The sequence below is a fragment of the Aptenodytes forsteri genome, unplaced genomic scaffold, assembly GCF_000699145.1.
Source record: "Aptenodytes forsteri isolate BGI_AS27 unplaced genomic scaffold, ASM69914v1 Scaffold309, whole genome shotgun sequence".
Lineage (NCBI taxonomy): Eukaryota > Metazoa > Chordata > Aves > Sphenisciformes > Spheniscidae > Aptenodytes > Aptenodytes forsteri.
In genome coordinates this window covers 684004-697624 of record NW_008795857.1, presented here as the reverse complement: position 1 = coordinate 697624, position 13621 = coordinate 684004, and positions in this window count along the sequence as shown.

Here is a 13621-nt window from a genome sequence, read left to right as displayed (position 1 = left end):
TTCGTGGCACAGACCGCGCTTCCAGCCTCTACGTTTGAGATGCTCTTCCACATAGATCTTGCACTTTTTCACATAAAATCAGAGCCAAACAATCTGAGTTCCCCAGACCCGCGCAGCATTCTGCAGCTGGGGCACCTTCTTCTCGTGGGGGTGTTAAGTGCACAGTCACGCAACAAGCAGAGCCAGCAATAATATTTACAGCTATGGGTGTGATTATAGCGTCTACAGCAAAGCTTACAAAGGTTTCTCACCCCAAATACCTTTCCTGACCTTCCTAACGCCATAATGATGTTCACTGTGTCAGAGGAAGAAAGGGGTCTTGGCATATGTAGGACTGTTGCTTGGCTTAAGAATCCCCCAGCATTTTTTTTCCACTCTGATAGGAGAACGATGAGTATATTAACACGCAGCAGGTCCTTGAACAAGGGGATCCCGCTCAGCACGACCTTCCTGTGCACAGAGCACTCTGGTTTTTCATGGAGCTCTCTTGCTCTGCTCAACAGCTCTGCATCAGTCAGACCCCTCGCTGCTGTAAGTGCTGTGAAACCTCCAGCAAAACAGAGAAAACCATCACTGGTGCGTTTTAGCTCAATCATACAGCACCACTTTTTGTCTGTAACATTAGAACGGAGATAGGCTGCAGGGTCCTGCGTACCTCACTCCCAACAGCTTTTAGAGTAAGAGTAGCCGGGCAGAAAGTCTGATCACATCTCAGCTCTCTCTGACTTCGTACGAGTATACTCACCCAGTCTGAAATTTTTTTCTGAATTCGTCATGCTTAAATTAACAGAGGAAGACTCTAGTAGAAGCTGTGCATGCAGACAGCTTCGAGACAGAGCTGAGCAAAATCACCAGGATCGAACATCTGGCATAAGTCATCAGAAGCTTGCTCTACATCCCAAACAAGCACTTTGTGAGCTTCATGCAGCAATACCTCATTCAAATTAACAAACCTGTACTTTTCCACAGTACTGCCTAGCCCTGAACCTCTGGAATGGCCATTCCCACTGCTGTGCATGCTCTGTGGAAGCCACGGGTTGGGCTGACGTCCCCTCCACCGCCCCCCTTACATTTGAGGGTGGGAGCAAGACAGACTTTCAAATACACACCCCGGGGCCTTGGGAGGGCAGCTGCTTCCACCGTAAGTGGTCTAACAGGACAATCTTGACTGTGTGCTGGGTTTTCTGCCTCTTCTTTGCTGCATTGACCAATAGATAAGAAAACATACAGCAAAGGCTGTGTCTCAGGCGTAGCTGTAACGTTCCCCCACTGCCGTGGGCAAATGGAGGTCATCCCACCACCTGCCATTCTCTGCGTGACACCTCCACATCAGCCAGCTCTTCTGGTTTGCAAGGTCATTTTTTTTTACAGATGCCCCTGGGGCTTGGTGATTTTGACCCAGCACTGTTGCATTTTCTCTCCACTTCTTTCAAAACCACAGATGAGAGCAAACAACCTCCAGATGGAGCTCATGATGCGCAGACATCACAGTACCTTAGGTCTCCTCCGACGGCAAGGAGGGAACCCAGGCTGTATCTGTGGGTATGGTCCCCTAAAGAATGCTTCCTCTTGCTTATCTAAGGAAAACTGAAGCTACATCCATGCATGTAACAATCCACTTTCTGGAATGGAAAGGAGCGTTCATAAGGTCCTTCAAAGCATTCAAAGGAGCGTAACACCTACTTGGTTACCTACTTGTCAAACTGGGTTTACAGCACTGTAAAAAGCTACAGGATGCAGAGAGATATCATTAACAAGTAAACCATCCTGTAACCAGCTCACAGGCCTTGCTTCAGCATTCGAGAAATGGTTGTTTAAAGCAGCTATTTCCTGCACAGAGCACACGATTAGTTGGTATTTTCTGTGCAACATGTGTTTACCTCATTATCATACTCACTTTCCACTGCTACAAAACTTCCAGTTCTGTATTCACCTAATAAATACTCTTAAATTTATGGGGCATCAATGCCCTAAGGCCCATGAGCACCTAATATTTGGGCAGCTGGCTGCAAGATATTTTGGCTTGCAGTGCTGTGCGTAAAGCAATATATATTTTGATACCTGTGTAGCAACACATTCTGCTGTTCTGGGGCACAGAATTATACATACACATTTAGCATAGCTGTAGACATGATATGGGGGTTTTTTTAGGTTTATTTTTTACATTCTGAAAATGAAGTGCTGTCTTAGGAGCTCTCAGTTTCATTTTCAAAGTGAATGTGAGGTAAGATGTGAAAAACGTTCTTTAAGTTAAAGGAAAGGTCTATATATCAGCCTGATTTGCTTAATTACGCTTTTAAATTGTGGAAATGTTTTGTTGATTGTGCAGCTGTGTGGATGTATATGCAGGTGTATGCACACTTTCGACCATGAATATATTGCTTTGTTTCTCTGCTTTGACCTGTTAAACCACTTGAAACTCAAGTTTATGCTTTTGCTGGACGCAGTCTGCTGAAACTGCAGTCTTAGGGCATTTCAAGCGACTCGCCTCTTTATGCTGAGTACCTGTTTCAAATCCAGTTTCTTGTAACACCTAGAAATGAGATATGCAGGCTAAGAATAGCATATGATATGAATCCACCTGCAGGTGATTGCTCAAGGGAAGTCTAATTGAAATTAGGCTCCTCAAACAGCAGATCAAAACTCACCTGTGCTGGCCCAAGCGATGAGAGCACTTGGATGCACCGTAGAAGGCTCACCAGCTCCCCCAGACTCATGGCAAAGGCACCGAGCCTCCCTTTTTGTAGGGATCATGTTTGTACTCCTGTATATAAAAGTATACTTGCTGAAGCCTTGACCATATGGTCAGTATGCAATGTGTGCAGTACTTTGGTTTAAATGCAACACATAGACTCTGACAAAAATTGATGTTCATGTGAACTGCAAAAATTTTCATACATAAGGAAATTTTTAAGGGCTGGCATATGTTATATATATGTAACGTATGTAATACGTATGTAATACAGAGCAGAGTCTGCTCCAAAAGGGCAGTTCCAAAAGGGAAAGATTTACCCAGCAGCTTCTTACACTTTCTTCTGTTTGGCAATCGATTATTTTCCTTTCATGCAGAAGCCATGGACTAGCAGACACCTTTTGAAGCCGTCCCTTGACAATAGCTTTTCCTGATTTCATTTGATCTTGTATCTTTTCTCCCACCAGACTTGGTTGGGTCTGGTTTGCTGCTGGTGGTGCTCCTCTTTTCTGCCATTGCTTCTCCTGTACGTTGAGTCCAGTTCAAGCTTCATCATTTCCCGTGGGGTAGAACCACGTTGTGCTGAGCTGCTTCCTTTGTTCATCTTCATCCTCAAGCCCATCTCCACCTTAGCCGTACTCCAAATCATCCCCTTCATACTTTTGTCCTGCTCCTGAGTTGCACAAGTGGTTTTGCTGGGAGTTGAACTTAACCAGAAACCAGTCTGAACCACGATTTTCTCCCTCCCCCTTGCCTCCCCCAAGCAGAAACTGAACCTGAACCTCTATTTCAAAGTTTTGAGTGGGACCTGCAGTCCCAGTGGAACCTGAACCAAATACTTTTTTGTTGGGTGCCTGTCTCCCAGCTGCCCCTTTTCTTTGGGAGCCTTTTTTGGGGGTCCATCCAGTGCAGAACAAAGTGGGCAGTATCTCTGGCTCAACCTGGTGTTGCCTGGTTTAGCTCCAGCCCCAGCCTGAGTCTGTAGGCTGTGCACTTACCTCTGCCAGGAGTCAACCGAAAGGGTTGGCTCCCAAACTGACAGCTGTCCTGGACACAAGGTGTGTTTGCCATTCGAGCGGAGCTCAGCAGCCTGCTGGGTTATGAGCTGACAGTATGAAGTGGCTCAACACGAGGCTGCTGGGTAGCCAAATCTCTCCCTTCTTGTCCTCCCTAATCAGAGCAGAGTTGGTCAAAGTCTGAGGTTTGCTCTTATTTGGGGGAGAAATGGCAGAGCCATCAGCTCGTGATAGGGTGGGATGATGTTTCTTTGCAACAAGCCAGAGGAATAGTGATGTGACATCTCATAACTTACTCATTCATCTCCTTAATCCCCAACCATAAATAACCACCGCATTCCCATTACACCTCTTCAAGAAACAGCAATCCAGACTGCTCCATAACAGCAAAGCAGTAACATCATAATTGCTCTTACGTGCTAGGGTAATTATAATGGGGTCTGTGGTGGAAAGATGATTTATTTTCCAGTGTTGAAAGCACAGCTGTAAGTACACAGACCTTCTCTGTGCTTCCTCCTGAAACAGCTCTCTTGGTTTCTCAGGTGTCTCACCGCAAAACAGATGAAACCATTTTCTCTCTCCAAATTAGCAGATTTGTCTGAGAACTGTCATCTGCTCTTGCGAAGCAGTCAGACAAGGAGACATGCCATGAAGCGCTGATGCTCTGCGGATTCTCTTCTGTTCCTCAAAACACATAGACAAGTATTAAACAGTTTAGGCTCAAGCCCAAGCAGAATCAACTACTGAGATTTCATCCTGACTCACTCCCAACCTTTGACTTTCCTACAGCACTTACCTCTTGCTGCCCAAATTGCCCAGCGGTAAAATGTGGCTAATTTCAGAAATGCAGCTGTACTCAATGAGTGGAACCTTGATTTCTCTGAAAGACGCTGGCACTGGGTCTAGGACTTTGCCATGTTTGTGAAGAGCTTTGTTAGCCTGGATTGAAAGGTGCCATCAAATGTCTCCTCCCCCTGAAGATGGGGTTGGTGTTTGGGGTGGGAGGGAGAGAGGGGAGGATCTCTCTTGTGTAGGAAAAGGCAGAATTCAAGCTATGCTTGAAATGACTACAGAAAAGCTTTCTAGATACTTGGATGGGCGACTGAGAGATAGCAAATGGGCAGGAGATACAATGTTATTATGCCAAAAAAATTACCCCGGTTAGCTGTTGTGGCACCTTGGGTAATTAAAATCCTCTCTTGGATTAGGCCCAGGTTGTTCCCCAAAGACAAATATGAAGATGTGCTCTTTTTAGAGTATGGAGTAATGGTTAGAGGTTACAGCTCTGGCTGTATAACTGCTTTCATCTTATAAAATGAGAAAAGCATGAATGAAAAAAAAACCTCAAACATCCATTAGGGAGAGAATTGGCTGAGTGGTCCGCAGGTACAGATAGTTTAATCTCCTTTATACTCTATCAGAAATCGATTCCGTGCCTGTGAACACTGGCCATATATTTCTCTCTAATCACCCTTTCACAGACTGGATCACACCAGCTATGGTCTGTTTGGGGACAGAACGACTATGAAATCTGGAGTGGCTTCCCCAGCAAGAGGATTGCCTCGCAATCAAGCAGCTTCCTTGGTTTTGCCTCTATGCTGGGAGATAATTGGGCTTCATTCTTCTTATGACTCTAAGCCCAAGATACATGCAGCTGTGCCCAACTTCCAAAGCCCAGTACCCAGCAGCATTTTACGATAGCTCTTCTCCAGTCCCGTAGAGCTGATCTGTGATGGCTATATACAGAGTGAGATGCAGGGTATCTACAAACTATATTGTTATCTTGTTTAAAAATGGTATAAAATTTACAGCAAATCAGATTTCGTTGTTGTATGCTGCCTCCCCTCTATATGGAATTTGCTGAAATGTGTCATGGCTGTAGGGTTAACCCAAACCAGTTAAACTCTTTTAATAATGACTTGTCTTTGTCTCTACTAGCTGCAAAGACTTACCTAATGTTCTGTTGTGGTTTTTAACAAGCATCCAGTTGCAATGGGACTTCATTAGAAGAGGGGTTTTTTTAAACTACAGTTCTTGCTCCAATTTGTGTTTTGTAATAATTATGTTTAAAGAGGAAAGAAATGTCATGTCCCAAGCCACGAGGGGGGCACGTGTCTAAATAATACAAAGGAAGTGGAGCTGTGCAACAGCAGGAGAAGGAAGAAAATGCCAGATCCTCTCCGCAGCCGCTCAGAGTTTACTAGAAATAGGAATAGCTGCACTGGGCCAGACCAAGGGTCCGCTTAGCTTGTTATCTGTTGGATGCATAGAGGAAGAAGCATAAGAAACCATGCGTGTGTGTATGCATATATGTATATATACATACATACACGTCTATGTCAGACTATTCTCAGAGGTGCACAGTGCACAGAGAGGCAACAGTCAGAACCCACAGGAAGGAAAACTCCAGTTAGATATTAGGAAAAATTCTTCCCAATGAGGTGAGGCAGCATCAAAACAGGTGCCCAAGAGAGGCTGTGAGGTCTCCACACCTGGAGGGGCTCAACACTCAACTGGACAAGGGCCCAAGCAATCTGACCTAAGGTGGCCTGGCTTTCTGGGGGTTTAACATGATCACCTCCAGAGGTCTTTTCTAGCCTGAATTATTCTAATAAATAAGTATGGATATACATACCCATGCACATACACATACACATTTTTAAAATAGATGAGGATATATATGCATGTATTTGGTACACTCCCTCTTCATATTCTGTATGGAAAAGGGTGACTTTTAACCTGTTGCACTGTTGGCTAGTCTTTTCAGTGAAAAGACAGAAGACCTTTTGGACACGATCCTCCAGACACGCTTGTTCAGTGGTGTTGCTCATGCAAATTTCAATGAAGAGATCATTCCTCCTGAACTGTGTAGAGTTCCTGACATGGGCCATTCTCTTGAAAGGGTTTGCAAAATCTGACTTACTTAGAACTATAATTTGAAGTCAAACTAGAGAAAGCATGCTACAAAACAGATTCTGCGACCAGCTAAGCTGCTGGATCTTTCTTTTGTGAGTCTGAGTAAGTGTTTGGCCAATGGATGAGGATGGTTGTTGTGGAATTGTAAGGTCAGATATTGGGGAAAATTATGACCTTTCTTCTGTAAGGAATGATAGTGTGAAATGAGTGCTGTGTGTGAGGCGGTGAACGGGCTGTTGTCCCTTAAACGCTGGGTTTAGTTCTTGCTTTGGATCCTATTACCTTTTGCACAGAAACTTAGTTTATTTCTACATTCCCTTCAGCCTAAAGCAATTTATAGCTCTTGTTCTTCCCCTTGTGAGTGGGTGGGAAGCTCTTATTTCAGAATCCTTTAAATAACCAGATTCAATTTCACCCTCATAAATTTGATCTCCAACACACATCCCCTTACTAAATAAGCAAATATTTTTCCTAAAACCAGTTTGGCTTATTCCTAGGTTGACCTTTTGTCAAGAAAACATGAAGATATTATCGTGATTGGAAACACTTCTCTCAGGCCCATAAACCAGGCAAACAAAAAGGGGAGAGGGAACGGAGGAAAGGCTGGGGCTTAAAAACCTCATTTTGGAAATGTCAGCTGGGCAACCAAACAGCATGAATCATAAAAAACAGTGAAAGAGTAGAGAAACAATGTGTGAACAGTTATTGCAGTGAAAGAGATGGTAATTCATTGTATACATAACAAATCTGTCCATTAAGCTGGGAAACAATATTTCACTTAGTCCCATGGCACAGCCAGGGGTTTTCCATGCAGCAGGCTGGGTTCAGATGGCATGGCCTCCTCGGGTGAGCCGGGGCCGGGGGAAGCCACTAGGATGCCTTGCAGAGGTCCTCAGCTCGTGCACCGCCACAAACGGCTTGCACCAGCTTTGCCAGGAGGGACGCCAGGGATGCACGGGGTCCCTCCTCTAACACAGCTGTGGTTGCCAGCCTGGTAGGCAATCTTCATGTGCCGCAGGCGAGGGAGCAGCTTCTCCAAGGCACCTGTCACCCTCCTTTGCCAGTGAAATTAAAGGTAAGGGGTGTTTGCTCTTCATTCCCCCAACAGGAATTATCCTGGCCAGGGATGCCAGTCCTGCTGCCTCCTCCAGAGGTCCTCCAGAGGTGCTCCAGACCTCTCCAGCCTCTGTTGGTCCCAGAGGTCTGAGCATGTGGGTTTGACCCATGCAGAGGCAGGATGCCCCAAAGCCGCCAGGTGTAGCTGGCGGGCACAAGCTGGTCTCTTGTTTTTCCTCTCCCAGTCCAGGCCCAGGCAGGTGTCAAGTGAGGTGAGTGGTTAGGCATAGCCTGTTCAAACAAGCTGCTTCATAAACCTAAGTAAAGATCTTTCCAGGAGCTGAGAAACCCTGTTCCCATGACTTTGGCAGTTTTAATGTCATTGAGAGGAAAGGCCTGGGGTAAGCTCAAGAGAAATGGTTCAGTAAACTCCAGAGTGGCATAATTCCTGCTAGGGAAAGCTTGCTACTTGTCATATGGGTCTGCAGTAGCAGCGGGAAGGGATGACCTATCTCAGTGACCTCTTTTGGACGTGCCCTTTCCCAACTGATTCAAACCCCTCTCATCACAGCAGCACTGCTGAGGCAAGAGGCAGCATGGATTGCCAAGTATGTGGTGTTGGGGAACCGGGAAGGGCATTACCCACCACCAAAAGAAGTCCCTTTTCAAGGGATTGGGAGGCAGTCTAATGCTGATAGAGCTTTTCCTCACCAACTGCCAACACACCAACCTTCTGGATCAACGAGCAGCTATTGATCGCTCCTTTTCCCTATGATACCGACTGGCTTGAATAAATCAAACAAGAAGGTTTGGTGAAGAGAAGAGTCCAGTCCAGGCTATGGTGAAGAGAAGAGTCCAGTCCAGGCTATGACCTCCTGGAGCAGTCTGGGTGTCACGTCTGTTCAGGGAACCATCCTCTCCTGACCTTTGCATGTGACTTGTCCCCTCCCTTCTGGTGGCACACGCTTGCTCTGAAATACGCACACATCATCGGTCAGAGCACAGCAAGTGAAGGAGAAAGAACGTGCTGAAGTTCGTCGTGGAGTCAGGTTAGGTCTGCTCCACCGGCATAAGTTGCTCGCTTGTAGCGGAGCGTCACAAGAAATAGGCAGCTGGGCAGCTGCAGGGAGGCAGACCGGTGGCTGTTTGAGCTGACCGCTCACATAGCTACTCCGTCCTGCTCCCGTCTTTTCTTCCTTGACTTAGACAAGCTGCATCCTGGGCTAGCCCCTGTGCATCGCCACCAGTGCTGTCATCAACTCCAAAATTACATAGGAGAGTTGGTGGAAGAACCAAATGGTGAGTGTACCATGCTGCACTAGAGGGTAAAGATATCACAAAAAATATACCCAGGATCAGGTGCAGGGCAGATAATGCCCATTATCTGCCGTGGTCAGTGAAGTGACAGGGGTCTGTCTCTGTTTTGGTGTTTGCGTTACAGCTTGCTATGCTTTTACTGGATGTCTCCCTGCCATCACAGAGGGTAGAGAGGAGAGGGAGATGAGAACACAGTTCTTAACAGATTTAGGGAAAGGCTGAAGCTGTAAATCAAGATCTTCAATGCATTTCATCTCCTTCCCTTTCAGTATTTAGCAAGAAAACAAATGCATACACAGGAAATAAGGAACAGATGCGCAAGCGCATCTTGGGACAAATAAATTAACATGCAAGTAAGCAGGCAGGAGAGAGTAGCAATAAAGGGTAATTAGACCACACAGGCACCATCAACATGGGGCTGTATCTCCAAATATTGCCAACACCCAAGAGGGCCACAGCAAAGTGAACTCTTCCATTTTTGGCAGTGATGGTCCCAGGCCAGGACTTTGGCTATGAGCACCTGATGCTTTGATGACTGGATGGGTAGTGATGCTCCCCAAGAATAAGCAATCACTGAGGGATATGGGAGAGAACCCCCCGGTTCTCCTTTTTTGGGGCAAATTGCCTCTTTCCACAGCAACTAAACAAACCAGATGATAGAACTTAGGGCAGGGATTGGAAAGCCATCGTATCCTGTAGCTGCTCTTGGGTTTGAGTGTGGCCAGCACCTTTCGTCTCACACCCTGTATACAGAAAGGTCATTTTTTTTCTACTGGATCTACTGAGGTTGAGACATTCTTCCCTTGTCCCCAGTGCTTCATAAAGCCTTACCCAGCAGTGTTCTAGGCACCAGCTTGCAATGCTGTGCAGAACACGACCCTGCAGCCCCCACAGAAATGCAGTACAGCCCTGATGAACTCCTCAAAGGCCAACAGCAGCCCTTAGGCACTGTAGAGTCTTAGATGGCAGGGCAGGGTTTGGCTCTGAGCACCTGGATCACCTCAGGACCATACGCTTACCATGGTCCCACCTTGCTCTCCTAGTTTCTGCCTTGTATGCATTAGACCAGCATCTCTGTATGTGTTTTACTCAAAGGTCTGCCCAGCCTTTTCTGAATAAACTGAAGGCATCACATGGCACAGTCACCACAGTGATTTGTACTTAGGTCCAAGTAAAAATTAAGCTCAGCTTTGAGTGTCTATTTATTCCTTTGCATTCCCCCCCAGTTTTGATTGCACGCATGGGACTGAGAATGCAGGAAGGTTATGGTTTGTATTGTATTTTGCACCATTCGCTGAGCACCTTCAGATACCTTGAGAACTGCATGGACCACAGGTTGGCAAGTACTGTGCTGCGTGAGAGGAGAGATGACTGCCCTGCTGTAAGGACACCTGAGGTACTACAGCTGTCAAAAAAAGAGAAAAACAGCGACACGAACACAACAGTACCTGCGTGGCACTTCTGTGCCCAGCTGTTGGAAGGGCAGCTCTGCTTATCAAGCCCTGTGGAAGAGTTGATCCTCTCGGGTCAGCAGAGCCCACCACAGCTCCCAAAATGTCCTCACTGCTCCACCACAGAGTCATGCCCGCCCCTGCACACACAGCCTTCCAGGCAGCAGTGAGGCAGCTCCTCTCCAGCTGTGCTCGAGGACAGAGATGGCATTTCCTTATCCAGGTTTGGATAAGTTTGCAAAGTTTCCCCAAGGTGGTGTTTGGGGTTTTTGCCCGAGGCCTGGGAGGTCCCCGCTCCTGCTCCCCACTGCCCTCCACGGTGCCCCTGGGGATTCAGGGAGGCTGGACAGCGATGTCCCCTGAGCCCGGTGAATTGGAGAACTGGCAAAAAATACTAATGTTGTCCCTGCGACCAGCCCACCTCCCACTGCAGAAGGGGAGGGAGGTCTGCTTCTCCTGCCTCACTTGCTCCAGATGACTGCACTCTGCTTTCCAGCTAGACCAAAGCATTTGGTTAATATCCGAGTTAATTCCTATGTTTCCCAGATAGGGCAAAGGTCAGGCACTTGGAATAAAATATCTGCACGAGTCCTCCCTCCCAAGTTACAAATGACACAAGCATGCTCTTTCTTTCTTTTACCCCTTCCCTCCAACCACAACACACATTGTTCCTCCTCTGCCTCCTTTATCTATCATCTACCTCCCCTGGACCTTGCTTTTCAAGTCCTAGCTGCATTGTCTTTTCTCCTGATCCTCCCTCCTCTCCTCTCTTGCTGTACATTGCGCAGATCACTCGAGTGTGCACTTGGCAGGAGCTGGGCTTCATTAAGTCTCTTTAGTTACCATGCTCTTTCATTAGCTGCCCAGAGACATGCTGGAAGCACGCTGCAGGCTGTCCTTCGGTGGTCAAGAGCTTTGGTGGGGTGTTGGCATGAAGGAGTTTGCAAGCCACTGTCAACAGGAGCAGCCTGAAAAGTAAGTAGCACCAAATGCTGGCCATCTTAAGCACAGCGCAGTGTGCAGGCAGGAGGGAAGTGGTACTTTCTGTTGTCAGAAGGGCATTTTGCTCCATGCCCTCCAGCCTTTTGCTGGGTGAAATATTTATTTTTCCCTCCGTGTCTCAAGATCAAAAGGACTATTGCCCCTTCCTGCCAAACAGCCCATCTTAATGCACATGTCTCACAAGTCATTTCCCCCACAAAAACAACTGTTGAAGCTTTTTGGCGCTGTGTGGAAGATTCCCTGAGCAACCCACTCTGGCGAGTCTTGCTCTTTAATCACAGGACAATGTTAACGGAAGGGACCTGCTTGGCTGTATCTAGTGTTTTGCTATCACAGGCAACTAGGTCATAAAATCCCTTGCAGAGACTTATCCTTAGCTCTGTGGAGCTATTCTGGGGAATGTTTGGTCAGCAAGAGTAATATTTATGTTAAGTATGAACCAGAATCAAACCTCAAGTGCAGGTTTCAGTTCCGGTTTGGCATTTCCTGAGCCCAATCCCAACAACATATGAAATCTCTAAAACTTCAGGTTTGCATTTCACACTCTGTCTTACGTGAGTCTGTGCCTTCAACCAGGCTATCTTGGTATTCTACAGTGCAGAAATAGCAAGCTTGCATTTAGCTGAAAGACCCTGCCCAGGACTCCCATGTATCACCCACTGAGTGGGTCCCAAAGTGCATGACAGGCTACGGAAAGGTTTCTAGAAACCACTGGGGGTCCTGCTGAGAAGCAGGACCTCTGAACACATTGCAGCACTCACTGAATGTCTTCCAACGATGTGAGAGCTTCATTTGTGAGACTCTTAAGGAAATTGCATCCAGTTGTCATTGCAAAAGAGGGAATTCAAGGCATGCACAATGTAATTATTCCCACTGGGAACTGCCAAAAACAACAAGGGTGGCACCCCATTGCTGTGAAAAAAAAAAAAAAGATTGTAGAATATCTACTGCTGTGTGTGGCCAGGACTTTGATGTCCCATCTCCTCTGAGCACAGCCCTTCCCTTTGGCTTCGGCTCCCCCTCTGCCAGCCTCCCAGGCCCTCTGGCTGCCACAGGAGACCACCGACCAGGCTGGAGGCAGAGGCAAGAAGCAGCCACAAGCTATTTGGCTACCTGGTGTGGGAGCACGGACCTGCCGTCTGGCAGAGAAAGTCGCCTTGGGGCTCGGCCACCAGCTAAAGGTTTGGAAGGTCAAAATTTGATTTCCAGCATGTTATCAGCAAATTGCTTAGATCCAGGTAGGCATTTAGGTACTGAATTATCCTGGACTTAACTGGGACTTTGATGTCTAAATACTTTTGAGGGTCTGTCTGTAAAACGAGAATAATAGCACCTCAAATTTTCACAGAGGTTTTATGAGGAGACAGAAACCCCAGCTGGTGAGGTAGGCGGCACTGGCAGACACAGCACGGTATGCCTTAGGGGCATTGCCCTGCTTCTCCAGGAGCTCCCGAGCCAGGACCCCAGCAGCAGGCTCAGTGCCACCACGCTGCTGCTGCCCTGCCGTCCAGTGGACTTCCTATCGATGTTCACAAGCCACAAGGCTTCCTACTCAGGTAGCTCGCTGCTTTTGCAGAAGTCCTGCCACAATTAGCCAAAGAGCAATCACTGGGCTGTCAGGTTGGAAAGGCCAGGGAAATCACTCATCTATAAGCTGTCCCAAGCTTCCCCACCACCCTCTGGGCTCTGCAAAACATCTTCTGGTGTCACCAGAGTTTGAAAAGACCTGGGAAGCAACTCCTGGATCAGATCTAGGCTTCATTAATCTGTAAAATGTCCTCTTCTTTTTTCTCTAACCAAGCTCTTCTCCTCCCAGCATACAAAGCAAAACATAGCAAAGAGCTCTGGGGGAGGCTGGGCCTGGAAGAGGCTCAAAAGAACCTAATCTCGTTCTTCTGTGTATGTTTTTGCTTCATATAGTCTTTTGTATATGCTTTTGCTCCAGATGTCAGCAGCAGAACTGAGCAGCCGGGCTGTGGGTGACAGAGCAGCTGGAGAGGCGGCAGGGCTGACCAGGTGGGGTGGGCATCCCGCGCAAAGGTGGCATCGCCCTCACTCTCCGCCATGGCAGCACCCAGGCTTCGCTGGCATTTGCAAGGCTATTCCCAGCGCTGACTCTGTCGGTATGAAAGACAGCCCGGGCCCCAGCTGTTAGGAGGAGCTATGTCTCA